At 46.9% G+C, this 12,535-nt stretch overlaps 1 protein-coding gene across 1 annotated transcript in view; it reads left to right on the forward strand.

The window, feature by feature from the left end:
- Positions 1–249: 249 nt before the first annotated feature.
- Positions 250–12,535, forward strand: part of MYH10 (myosin heavy chain 10) — a 152,723-nt gene continuing 140,437 nt past the window's right edge. Inside the window, exon 1 of the mRNA XM_065910010.1 lies at positions 250–443. The gene's annotated coding sequence lies outside the window, so the exon portion shown is untranslated. The remainder of the gene's footprint in view (positions 444–12,535) is intronic.

The following is a 12,535-nucleotide window of genomic DNA, read 5'->3' on the forward strand; positions in this document are numbered from 1 at the left end:
AGTGGAGAGGAGAACCGGTATCGCCAGAGCTCAGGAAATGACCTTCACTGCGGTTCACTGAGCGTTCACCTCTGCGCAGTGCACTTGGCCTGCAGCCTCTCACCACTGCCTGGTGACGTAGATACCTAGATACGATCAGACACATTTTCCAGATGGGGAAATAGTCCCAGAGTGGTTCAGCATCACACTGCCAGAAAGCCAGGGTTTGAAGTTGGGTCTGTGACTCCAAGCCATGCTCTTGTGGCTGGCAAGGATTGTGGGACACATGGACATTGAGGCCCTTTTGGGGTGAGGCCGAGGTGGCTAAGACCCCTGCACACTGAGACGCCACGACCCCAGGCCCTTAGACGGGCAGCGGGGACTTCAGCAGCGAAGCCAGATGTGTTCTCCAGCATCCCGGGTGATCTCTCCATCTCTTAGTTACCCTCCTCCTGGGACCTGAAGTAAGAAAATTGGTGTCTATGTGGGTGGGGAGGAGCTGGGTTTTAACTCGTTTTGAAAAGACTCTAACTTGTGGAGGCTGGGACAGGGTAGAGCTTTCAGAGAAGGAATTTGGGGAATGGAGTGTCCTCTGACTTTTCCATCTGCTCTGACAAGGCCCTGCCAGTGACGCCGGAATGCTGTGTGTGTGCCCAGCCTGGTCACGGCTCATCCATCTCTGGCAACCAATGGGGTGGGGGCCTCAGGTTCTGCAACAGAGGTGGTGGGTGGGGCTGGGGTCGACCAGGGTTGTGGGGGGGCTCCCAGGGAGGGAGAGCCCGGCGGCTGCCAGCTCCCTCTCACGACATAGCTCAAGCCTGAGATAGTGGTGTGCTCACACGGAAGTGGGTTGAGGGAGCAGAGCCAAACACCATTTGGTATCCATGCCTGGAGAATTCCATGGACAGGGGAGCCTGGCGGGCTGCAGTCCGTGGGGTTGCAGAGTCGGACAGGACTGAGCTACTGACACACGGCACATACTGCTCAGAAAGCAACTTGGGTCAAGGCTGCGGGCAAAGTTGGATCTGTCACAGGGAGCTGGTGGCTGGGACCACTTCCTGGTGGCTGGACTTCCCCAAAGGAAGAGAAGAGAAGCGTGGTCTCCACTGGGCAGGAAAGGATGGATGGTCAGGTTTGCACAGATGATCCATTTTGATTTAAAAACAAACCAAGGGACATCTTTCCTGGAGGATTTTGCTTTTGTGTCTGTTTTTAAATGGCTAGAAATGGAGCTGTGTAAACTTGGACAATCTGTTGAGTCTCAGCTGCAGCATCTGTGGACCAGGGACCTAGACCTGCGGATGCTCTGTTAAGGTCCCTTTTAGTGTGAAGGTCAAAGATACTCAAGACATTCCTGAGTTCTGCCCCAGACCTACTGAGTTAGAATCTCCCAGGGAGGGAGCCTGGACACCTCTGTTTTATTTTATATTTACTTGTGTTTTTAATAGATGAGGATACTGAAGCACACTTTTTTTTAGATTTATTGAGATATAATTAACATACCACACTGTGTAAGTTCAAGGTGTACAGCATAATGACTTGATATATACTGTGAAGTGATTACCACAGTAAAGTTAGTTACCATCTATCACCATGTGTAATTACAAAAATGTTTTCCTTTTGATGAAAACTTTCAGGATCTATTCTCTTAGCAGCTTTTGACTATACCAATACAGTATTTTAATTTTTATTTATTTTATTTTTTTCCAATACAGTATTTTTAAATACAGTGTTTCATAGTACATCCCTGGGACTTCTGTATCTTATAACTGGAAGTTTGTACCTTCACCCCAGTCCTGCACCCCTACTCCCTGCCTCTGGCAATCTTAAATCTGATTTTGTTTCCTATGAGTGTGTTTTGCTGTGTTTTTGATTCCATATACAAGTGAGATCATACCTGTCTTTCTCTATCTGACTTATTTCATTTGAGTTTGTATTTTAGTGGTACCTAGATGAGTCTTCAAGGGCTTCCCTGGTGGCTCAGCTGGTAAAGAATTCGCCTGCAATCCAGGAGACCTGGGTTTGATCCCTGGACTCGGAAGATCCCCTGGAGAAGGGAACGGCTGGCTACCCACTCCAGTGTTCTGGCCTGGAGAATTCCACGGACAGTATAGTCCACGGGGTTGCAAAGAGTCAGACCCAACTGCACGACTTTCGCTTACTCACCCAGATGAGTCCTCAAGGGCTTCCCAGGTGGCATAAGTGGTAAAGAATCTGCCTGCCAATGCAGGAGGCACAGGTTCGATCCCTAGGCTGGGAAGATTCCCTGGAGAAGAAAGTGGCAGTCCACTCCAGTGCTCTTGCCTGGGAAATTTCATGGACAGAGGAGCCTGGCAGACTACAGCCCCTGGAGTCACAAAAAGTCAGACATGACTGGGCGACTAAGCACTCACGCAAGCAGATGAGTCTTATAACAGGAAAAATCAGGACTTGCTTTAGGGGGTGGGACACCTCTAAACACTCCCAGCCCTATTTTTGAGAAAGGAATAGAGAAGGGAGATGGAAGCTGGGACCCTGTGGGGTCATTAGGTACCCTGTGATGTCAGGAATTACAGCCTGAATCCCTGAGTCCTTCTGCCCCCCTTGGTGTCCCCACCTGCTGTCCAGGAACCCTGGGGCCCTGAATTTGTAAGGTGAATGTGCTCATACGCTGGCACCAAGGAGGGACAGCAGGAGATCAGCACAGGGTTGGAGAACCCCTTCCTGACCACGGAGCTGGATTGGGGGGGGCGGCGCGTGGGTCTGCCTTCACTCTGCCACTGGTCTTGGCAGAGTAGCTCTGTGAAGCCTTGAGCCAGGGCTTGACTTTCCTGGGCCCCAGTTTCTTCATCAGTGCACCAGAGACGATTAATAAGCTCATTGATTGTCCAAGAGTTAATAAATCTTACTGAGATCTCGCTGTCAGGGACTATCTTTAGGCTGCTGGCTGCATCCAGTGAAGAACTGATAGAAGTGCTTTGAGAGGCATGAAGCTCTTTATCAGCATTTCCCGAGGGTGCACCAAGGATGTGGGCTATTAATAGCGCTTCAGGAAAATAAAAAGGGTCTGTATTCAGTTGAGGAAACGCTTGACTAAATCAAATTAAATCGTCTTTGATTTAGGACTTCTCTGAGTCTTTTATTGAATGTGTACTGACTTGCCAGGGCTGAGGCTGTCTGTGAGTGGGGCTGGAAGGGGCAGAATTAAGACCTCAGTGATAGCACTCATTAGTGGAGCATCTCGTGCGTACGTGTGTATGTGTGTGTGTGTGTGTGTGTGTGTGTGTGTGTTTTGGTGGTGAAATATGCGTACCACAAAATTCACCACGCAGTAGCAGTTAAGTCGGTTCACACTGCTATGCAACCATCCATCCTAGAACCTTGCCATCTGCTCTCAAATAACTCTGCACCTATTAACCAGTCCCTCCCCGTTCCCCCCAGCCCCCACCAGCCCCTGGCAGCCACCACTCTCCTTTCTGTCTCCATGAATTTGACGCTCTAGAGACCTCGTATAAATGCAGGCACACAGTATTTGTCCTTTTGTGACTGGCTTAGTCCTTTTGTGACTGACTTAGTGGATGTTCCCCAAGGTTCATCCGTGTTGTAGCAGATGTCAGAATCTCTGTCCTTTATTTTATTTTATTTTTTTTTTATTTTTGTTTGTTTATTTTGCTGTGCCTCACAGGATCTTCACTGTGGCATGTGGGATCTAGTTCCCTGACCAGGGGTCGAACCTGGGCCCCTTGCATTCACAGCTCAGAGTCTTAGGCCACAGGACCACCAGGGAAGTGCCAGTGTCCCCTTCAGGGTGAATAATACCCCGTTGTGTCTATTAACTGCCTTTTGTTTTTCCATTCATACATGGGTGGGCGCTGGGGTTGTTCCCAGTGTTTGGCTGTGTGATCAGAGGTGCGGTGAACAGGGCTGTGAACATATCTTTGAGTCCTGCTTCCGGTTCTTTGGGGTAGATACCCAGATGTGGCATTGCCAGAGTATCTCTTGGGCTAGAGTTCTCTGGAACACACTTGGGAACATTACTCTTTATGGCTCCGAGGGAGCTGTGAAGTGAGAAAGTTCCCTAATTTTCAGGGATATCCCTGCCGTGGCTGATGGAATGGGAAAACCTCCGGAGTTAGGAGTTTGAACTCACATTCCTGCCTGAGGACTTCCGTGGCTCTTAGTTTCTGCAGTGGTTGACTGGGTATGATGAACTGGATGAGCTCTTGAAATCTCAGATTCTCTGACCTGACTCGGTCTGCCTCCCACATGATCTGGGACCAGGATGGAGGCAGAAGCAGGTGGGGGTGGGGGGAGCGATCCGGAAAAGAGAGAGCCTGCGTCGAGGGACAGTGTCCTGTCTTTGTCCTTCAATTAAAATTAAAAAAAAAATTTTTTTTAAACCTATTTCCTTTTGTGGGGGGAAAAGATGTTTAGCTCTTTCCTCGCCTTGCTTCAGGGTCTCTGTCTCCGACTTGCCCTTTAGTCTCTGGAGCTGGTGACCTTCCTCTCTTTCTCTCTCCTCCTCCATCAGCCAAACTGCTCCGAGGGAAGAGAGGGCTGGCTGCCTGTGTGTTCTCCTCACTTTCCTACGCGGAAGAGCAGCTTTCCTTTTCTCCTCCCATTAGAAACACAAAAGAGAGAAGGGTCACAGAAGCTTGTCTCTAGGCTTCAATTGATGAGCTTCAGAAGAAGCCTCCATGTCCCACGAGAGAGGAGCAATTTTCCACTTTCTTTTTCAAAGGCAGAGTCTTTCCTCTCCCATTAGGAATCTCTGGCTGCTCCTTGAATTTTAAATATAATAACCAGGTTTATACATTAAGCAAGCTTTGCCTGGTTCCCTTAGCAACAGCTCTAACTTTTATAGCTCATCCTAAAGGAACTTGCAGATTTCATGATAATAACACCTCACTGATCCGGAAGGGAAGAAATCTTAACCTTTTGGAATGATGAAAATCTAAAATTAATCCACAAAGCAAAATAAACCCCCCACCCCCACCCCAAGCCCCTGGAATAACCTTCACAAAGTCCCACACTAGAGACAAGAGCTCTATTTGTAAGAATAAGAGTCTTTAGACCCAGAAATTCTATTCACTCTTTTTTAGCACATCCTCCTCAACAGCGAGTCAAGACCGGGGAGGGAGCTGCTACAGACAGTGTTAGCAACAGTGTTAAACCATCTGGTAGCCCGAGGACAAAGGAGACGGAAAACTAAAAAAAGCAGACATAGAACTGTGCTGTGACATTTTTGACAGATTTCAATCAAAACACCTAAAGTCAACAAAGTACTGACTTTCAGAAAGATAAGCTTCAGTTATCTGGAAAACTCATTGGTTTTTTAAAGAATTTGGTGCCAGCAGAGCTACGTAATTGAAGCATCACTGTATTTTTGAACCAGAAAAAAAAAAAAAACTAGCAAGGCATTCAAAGTTTTTTTTAATCTATCTGTTGAATGAGTCACTAGTGGTATGTATGGAGCTGGGGGAGTTGGTGAGGTCTTGGCTAAGACTGGACTCCTAGATTTTATGAAAGTTTGGTGGTTCTATGGAGGAAAAACCAACATTTAAAATATACAAATTGTTTAAATTGAGGCTGGGATTTTGGCCTTGATTTAGGGGGAAACTTTTAATAGGCCTTCAATGCTATAGAGGGAAAGTAGCTGAGTTACTCTGTTCTGGATGCAGAGGTTCGCTTCCCTGTTGTTTAGTTGCTTGGTCGTGTCTGACTCTTTTGAGACCCCGTGGTCTGTAGCCCACCAGGCTCCTCTGTTCCTGGATTTCCCAGGCAAGAATACTGGAGTGGGTTCCCATTTCCTCCTCCAGGGAATCTTCCCTGCCCAGGGATCAAACCGACGTCTCCCGCGTTGCAGGCAGGTTCTTTATTGTCTGAGCCATGAGCAAAGCCCTTCACTTCTCTGTGTGATAATGCTAATGCATGTCTTCATGTGGGCAGAGCCACATCACGGATGTTTCCAGAATGACTGTTTCTTCTGGGAATGTGTGTGATGTGTCTTATCCAGGACTGGGAGCTGTTATCAGAACATCCAGGAAAGTGGCCTGAAGCCTTATACTCACTGACTGAGGCCCCTAAAGACAGCTAAACAGCCTGTCCAGGCCTCAGGCAACCTGAACTCTCCCACCGATATCCTTCCAGGCCAGGTTATTCTGGATCAGCCACACAACCTAAGATCTTAGGAAATGTCCTGATTCCAGAATATTGTTCTGATGCCCTTTGGGGGCCAAAGGGCATGAGCACGTTCTTCTGGGAGTGGGTGGGGTTTCCCTTGCCAGGAATGGTTGTTCTCCTGATCCTGGGACCTAAAATCAGGACTTAAAAGGAACTCTCAACTCTCCTAGGAGAAAACTATTGCTTTGAGCCTCCAGGAAGGAAAAGCCTGGACTCCTGAACTCCCTGGAAAAGAGGGTTTATTCAGGATACCCACACTGTGGGAGGTGACATGTCAAGGGTGACTGAAAGGCATCAGAAGGGGGTGGGGTCTCCATATAAGATGTTGGACGCCAAAAAAAAAAAAAAAGGCTGGATGCCCACTTAAATTTGCATTTCAGACAGACAACAAATAATATTTTAGCATAAATATGTTCCTACTGTTGCATGGTTCCTAATATTGCCCAAAACGTAGTGACACTAAAAAATTGTCTGAAATGCAATTTAAACTGGGCAACCTAGATTTTTATTTGATAAATTGACAACTCTAAGAAGGGAACCTCTGTGAAGACACTCCATGCTATCTTCTCTGTTTCCTCCAAGTTTCCTCTATTAGATATGAAATAAGTCAGGCTCAGCGTTGCTGGGGGCACTTGAAGAAAGGGTCTGTGTCCTGCTGGGGTGAGCCATACTGGCTCGGAGGGCTCCCCAAGGCCAAAGGAGTCAGGCTGTAGGTGGAGGAGGGGATCTTTGGGAAGAGAAGAGTGGTGGAGTCACTCAGGATCTCAGGGCTGATGGTGAAAGTGGAGTCAGGACAGATGTCTCGTGGGCATTTCATCTGGAGTTCTAGAAAACTTGCAGAGGATCCTGGTAAAAGTGTGTGGCCAAGGCGGCTGGGGCCCTGGCTACTATGACTGTGACAGAGTGACCTCATAAGCTGATGGCGTGTGGGATACTCGGGTTACAAATTCAATTTTCAGCCTCAGAGTTGAGGACTGTGATGTTGTGATTCATAATAAAAAATATGTATTTGGTCTTTGACCCCATTTCTGGCACAGAGCTCTGAAAACCCTTGGAATTGCCTGGAAATAGCTTGATATAGTGTCTTTTGTTAGGTTAGTGAGGAGACTCTTAGAAAACACCTATGACTGGGGCTGGTTGCTGGAAGAACCAACCATGTGATTAGAGAGTTAGACCATTCATTCCCCTCACCCCCCACCTTCCTCAACCCCCGACCTCTGGAGAAGGGTTGTTGTTATTTAGTCGCTAAGTCATGTCCGACTCTTTGTGACCCCATGGCCTGAAGCCCACTAGACTCTTCTGCCCATGGAATTTTCCAGGCAAGAATACTGGAGTGGTTTGCCATTTCATTCTCCAGAGGGACTGGTGAATCCATCACCAGTAGCTGGTGATTTAATCAATTGAACTTCTGCAGCGAAGCCTCCAAAAACCCCAAAGGAGGGGCTTCCAGGTTGTTAAATGCGTGGAGGGCCTGGGACCCTGATACCTGGATGGGGCACAGAAGCTCCACCCCCTTCCCACACACCTTGCCTTTTGCATCCTTTCCATCTGGCTGTTCCTGAGTTGTGTCAACTGAAAAAAAGAAAAAGTACAAAAAAAAAAAAAAGAAAAAAGCAAAACAACAAAAAAAGAAAAAGTACAGCCTAAAAACTGAGAAGTATATTTTACTCGGCAGACTTTCTGAGAACTTAAGCCAGGGAGGCAGTCTCTCAGATAGCTGTGAGGGACTGCTCCGGAGAGGCAAGGTGCGGGGTGCCAGGATATAGAGGAGTTTTTGCAGCAAAACCCCAAATAGTTGGAACATCAAAAGATTACTGTTAATTAAAGAAAAGCAGACACCAAGTTAATGCTTTTGGCGCTTTTCTATGCATGGGATGATGCAAGAGCCTAGGCTCCTAGAAATCAGTCCTGTGATAGGCACCTGAGCTATCTAGGGTCAGAACTCTTACAGGGGCATTTCTGTGCCTGGTGTCCTCTGACAACCTATGATTGCACCAGTATTAACATGTAACTTTTTCTGCTGTCTCTGTTTGCTCTGAGGCCCCCACGTTGAGAACAGAGGATGTGAGATGCCCACATATTCTCCAGAAAGGCTCCAGACCATCTGTGCAGAACTCACTAAAGTCATGCCCCCAAACCTAGCAGGGGACTTTCCAAGTATCAGTCACTGGAGGCTGTGCAGGGGGAGCAGAAGTGTCCACAACAAAATTGGACAGGTTTCCCCAGAATCATCAGGATGGGGTGCGAAGGTGAGAATGGGGTGCCCTTCCGTTTCTCAAGTCCAGGTGGCCTGGCCTGTATCCCCCTGAAGTGGCCTCACGCTGGAACCTGCCACACCTGGAAAACGAAGGTGGAGCTGCTCCAGGCAGATGCTTGGGATTGGGCCGTCCTCGGGTTCTGTTTCAGGACATGGGTGAGTGGCCTTTCCCACGGGCCCTGTGCACCTGTGGAAGGAGCCCAGGCTTCAGTCCTCTGGAAGAGGAACTCTGTGATGAACCTAAAAAGAATGATGCTGGGTGAGAGCTGCCCAACCAAAAAAAAAAAGAGACATATGGTATTATGCCATTTATATAAAATTCTAAGAAGTGAAGTGAAAGTCTCTCAGTCATGTCTGACTGTTTGCAGCCCTATGGACCATATGGTCCATGGAATTCTCCAGGCCAGAATACTGGAGTGGTAGCCTTTCCCTTCTCCAGGGAAAGGCAAATTTATCTCTAGTGCCAGAAAGCAGATGAATGGTGCCCAGGGGGTGGGGGAGGGATAGGAGAGAGGATCACTGAAGGCCCAGAGGAAACTTCTGGGATTGTTCGTTATCTTGATTCTTGGTTCAGTGAGCCTCTTCTAAAGTCAAAACTTATCAGTAGTACACTTTGTGTAAGAATGTATAGGTTATTGTAAACCAACTATATCTCAGTAAAGCCATATTCCATGTAAGTGGATCTTCTGCTCCCAGCAGAAAGAGGTTGGATGCAGAAACTGGTCCTAAGTGATCAACCAGGTAGTATATTACCTTGGTCAGAAAGTGGCACTGGGGGAGATTCGAGTTTTAGTAAAAGATTTGATCTCTGTTTTTAAATCTCTCATGACAGAATTGTTTGTTAATTCCTGAAAAAAAAAACAGTGTGGAACACAGTTGCTTCCTGCTTTGCATACCAATGAGTCTAACTCACTAGGTAACCAGTTATGTTTTATTGTACGTCTGTCTACCTGGCCTCTTCCACCTACTGGGTATCAAATGATCTGCTGCTTATTCTTAATTGCCTTCTTGGAAAATGAAGAAAAACATCACCCACAGTGATGCTGTGTGACAGCAGAGGCAGAGGTTGGAGTGATGGGCCTACAAGCCAAGGAGTGCCGGTGATGATTGCAGCCACCAGAGGCTAGGAAGAAGCAAGGAAGCATCTCCCCTAGAGCCTTCAGAGGAAGCCAGACTGTGCTGCCCTGATGTCAGACGTGCAGCCTCCAGAAGTGGGGAGAAGAAACTTTCGTCAGTTTAAGCCACCCCGTTTGCAGTAATTTATTATGACAGCCCTAGAAACCAATATAGATGGGTAGGACTTTGAAATGGAGGAAAGGACTTTGGATAGACAGAGTCACTATGAGTGAATGTAACAACTGTGGAAAGCATAAGAGGTCCTTGTGGAATAAACAGTAATTTGATTGGCTGGGGCAAAGGAGGTAGAGAAAAAGAGGGAGCCGAATACAGTAGGAGATGATGGAAGTACAGGCTGGCACCTTGAGTGCCTGGCTAAGGAGTCTGGCCCTTGTCTTGGATGGGATGCGAAGCCATTAGCATTTTTGATCAGACCCTGAACTATGCAGAGAACAGATTGGTGGTTGGGAGAGGGAGAAGAAAGAAAAAAAGAGCAATATTGGGCGTAGTTCGATGGATTTGCCACTAAACTGTGCTTTCCATAGTTGATGAGCACACAATATTTGCTGAATGAATTGAGTGAATTAGCTAATCAATTCTTGGTTTAAAAATAGCAACAACCAAAACACAAAACAAACTAAAAAACCCTTTATGGTATACTTTCTATTAAACATGGGGAGTGGGATTGAATGATGCAAAAGTAACATTAAAAACTTTTTTTTTTTTAAAGAACAGGGTCTAATTTACTTTGGCATCCTTAGAACATAGAATAGGTAACACATGTTATTCAGGACTTTAGCTGTAAGAACAGACAGTTTTGTTTAAGCAACCAGGGAATTCATTGGCTCACAAGACAGGACAAAAATGAGAAAGCATATTAGTTTCCTAGGGCTACTGTGATATTGTTATGTATATTAAGAAGTATATATTTGGTCTCCATCCCAGTTCCTGGCACAGAGCGCCTAAAACCCTTGGAATTTCCTAAGTGATGAGAGCCATCAAGGGTGTCTTGTTACATTAATGAGGTGACTTTTGGAAAACCCCTAAGTCATCTGAGGATGAGGCTAGTTGCCGGGGAAACCAACTGTGTGACTAGAAGGTTGGAATTTACAGTCCCACTCTTGGTCTCCAAGGAGGGGAGAGGGCTGGAGATTGCATTCAAGGATCACAGTGACTGGTGATGTAATCACTTGTGCCTGCGTCTTGAAGCCACCCAGCATAAAACCCCAGCTTTCAGGTTGGTGATCACGTGAAGGTTCTGTTAGTTTGGCTGCCTAGAGAGGGCATGGGAACTCTGAGCCTTTTTCCAACTCTTGCCCTCTGCATCTCTTGCATCTGGTTGTTCCTGAGTTGTGTCCTTTTATAATAAACCAGTAATCCACTGAGTTAAATGTTGAGTTCTGTGAGCCTTTGTAGCCAATGAATCCAACTTGAAGAGGGAGGCATTGGAACCTCTGACCTATAGCCAGTTGGTTAGAAGTTCAGGTGACAATCTGGACTTGAAATTGGTATCAGAACTCGAGGTGAGGACAGTCTTAAAGGATTGAGCCTTTAGTCTATGGAATCTAATGCTTTCTTCAGGTAGACAGTGTCAGAACTGAGTTGTGGAACTCCCATTTGGGCTCAGAGGGTGGCTTGGTGTGGGGGAACCCTCACCCTTCTGGGGTCAGAAGTATCATGAAGGCTTCCCTGGTGGCTCAGTAGTAAACAATCTGCCTGCTGATGCAGGAGACATGGGTTCGATCCCTGGTCCAGGAGGAGCCCACATGCGGAAGGGCAGCTAAGCCTGTGTGATGCCACTAATGAGCCTGTGCTCTAGAGTCCAGAGCCACAGCTACTGAGCCCACACACAGCAACTACCGAAGCCTGAGTGCCTGGAGCCCATACTCCGCAACAAGAGAAGCCACCACAGTGAGAAGCCAAGAGCACTGCCAGCTAGCAAGTAGCCCCTGCTCACTGCAACTACAGAAAAGGCCCGAGCAGCAGTGAAGATCCAGCACAGCCAAAAATGAGTAAGGAAAATTATGTATTAAATATAGAAGTATCATGAGTTTGGCAGAATTGTGAGAGTAAGGGAGAAATACAGGAATAGCATAACTTTCCTTCTCATCTGCCCTAAGAAATCATCACAAAGTGGGTGGCATAAAAGGAGAGACATTCCCTCACCACGCTGGAGGTTAGAAGTCTGAAGTCAAGTTATCAGCACGGTAGTTCCTTCTGGAAGCTTTCTCCCTCTCTGGAGTCTCCAGGGGAGATCTTTCCCATGCTTTTCTCAACTTTGGGTGTCACCAGCAGTCCTTAGCTTGGATACACATCTCTCCCATCTCTGCTCCATCATCACATGCCACCCTCCCTATGTGTCTGTCTCTGTGTCTCTTATCTTCTTCTTACAAGGCTCGCACCTTCTTATACAGACACCTGTACAACCTCATCTGAACTTGCTTGTATCTGCAAAGACCCTGTGTCCAAATACAGTCACATTTACAGATGCCATGGGTTGGGACTTCAACATTTCATTTTGGAGGACACCATTCAACCCACAGCAGAGCTAGCTTCAGGTACAGCTGGCTTCAGGAGCCCAAGCTGTATCATCAGGGCTCTGTCTTCCTGTTGCTCATATTGGCTTTTCTGTCTGATGGACAATAGCAGACCAAGGATATAAATATATAATGGTGGTACAGGTATGGTTGGGCAGGGAAGTGGCATTAAACAGATCTTATATTTTATGCACATGGATGCTAAGGGGGATAGTGAGCCAGGAAAGAGGGCATTAGTAAGAAAGGGCAAATCAGAGACAAATAAAAGGTGGTTTGGATAAAGAGCAGAGATGGGGGAGGGGCAGAGCTATCATGGGCCCTGGATACCCTGTTTGGATACCTGGATGGCATAGATCTGTTTATTTATTTATTTATTTGCCACACCACACAGCTTGCAGAATCTTAGTTCCCTGACCAGGATTCAAACCCAGTTCCCTGGCAGTGGAGGCAGAGAGTCCTAACACTGGACTGCCAGGAACTTTGC

Source organism: Muntiacus reevesi, chromosome 18 (assembly GCF_963930625.1).
Source record: "Muntiacus reevesi chromosome 18, mMunRee1.1, whole genome shotgun sequence".
Lineage (NCBI taxonomy): Eukaryota > Metazoa > Chordata > Mammalia > Artiodactyla > Cervidae > Muntiacus > Muntiacus reevesi.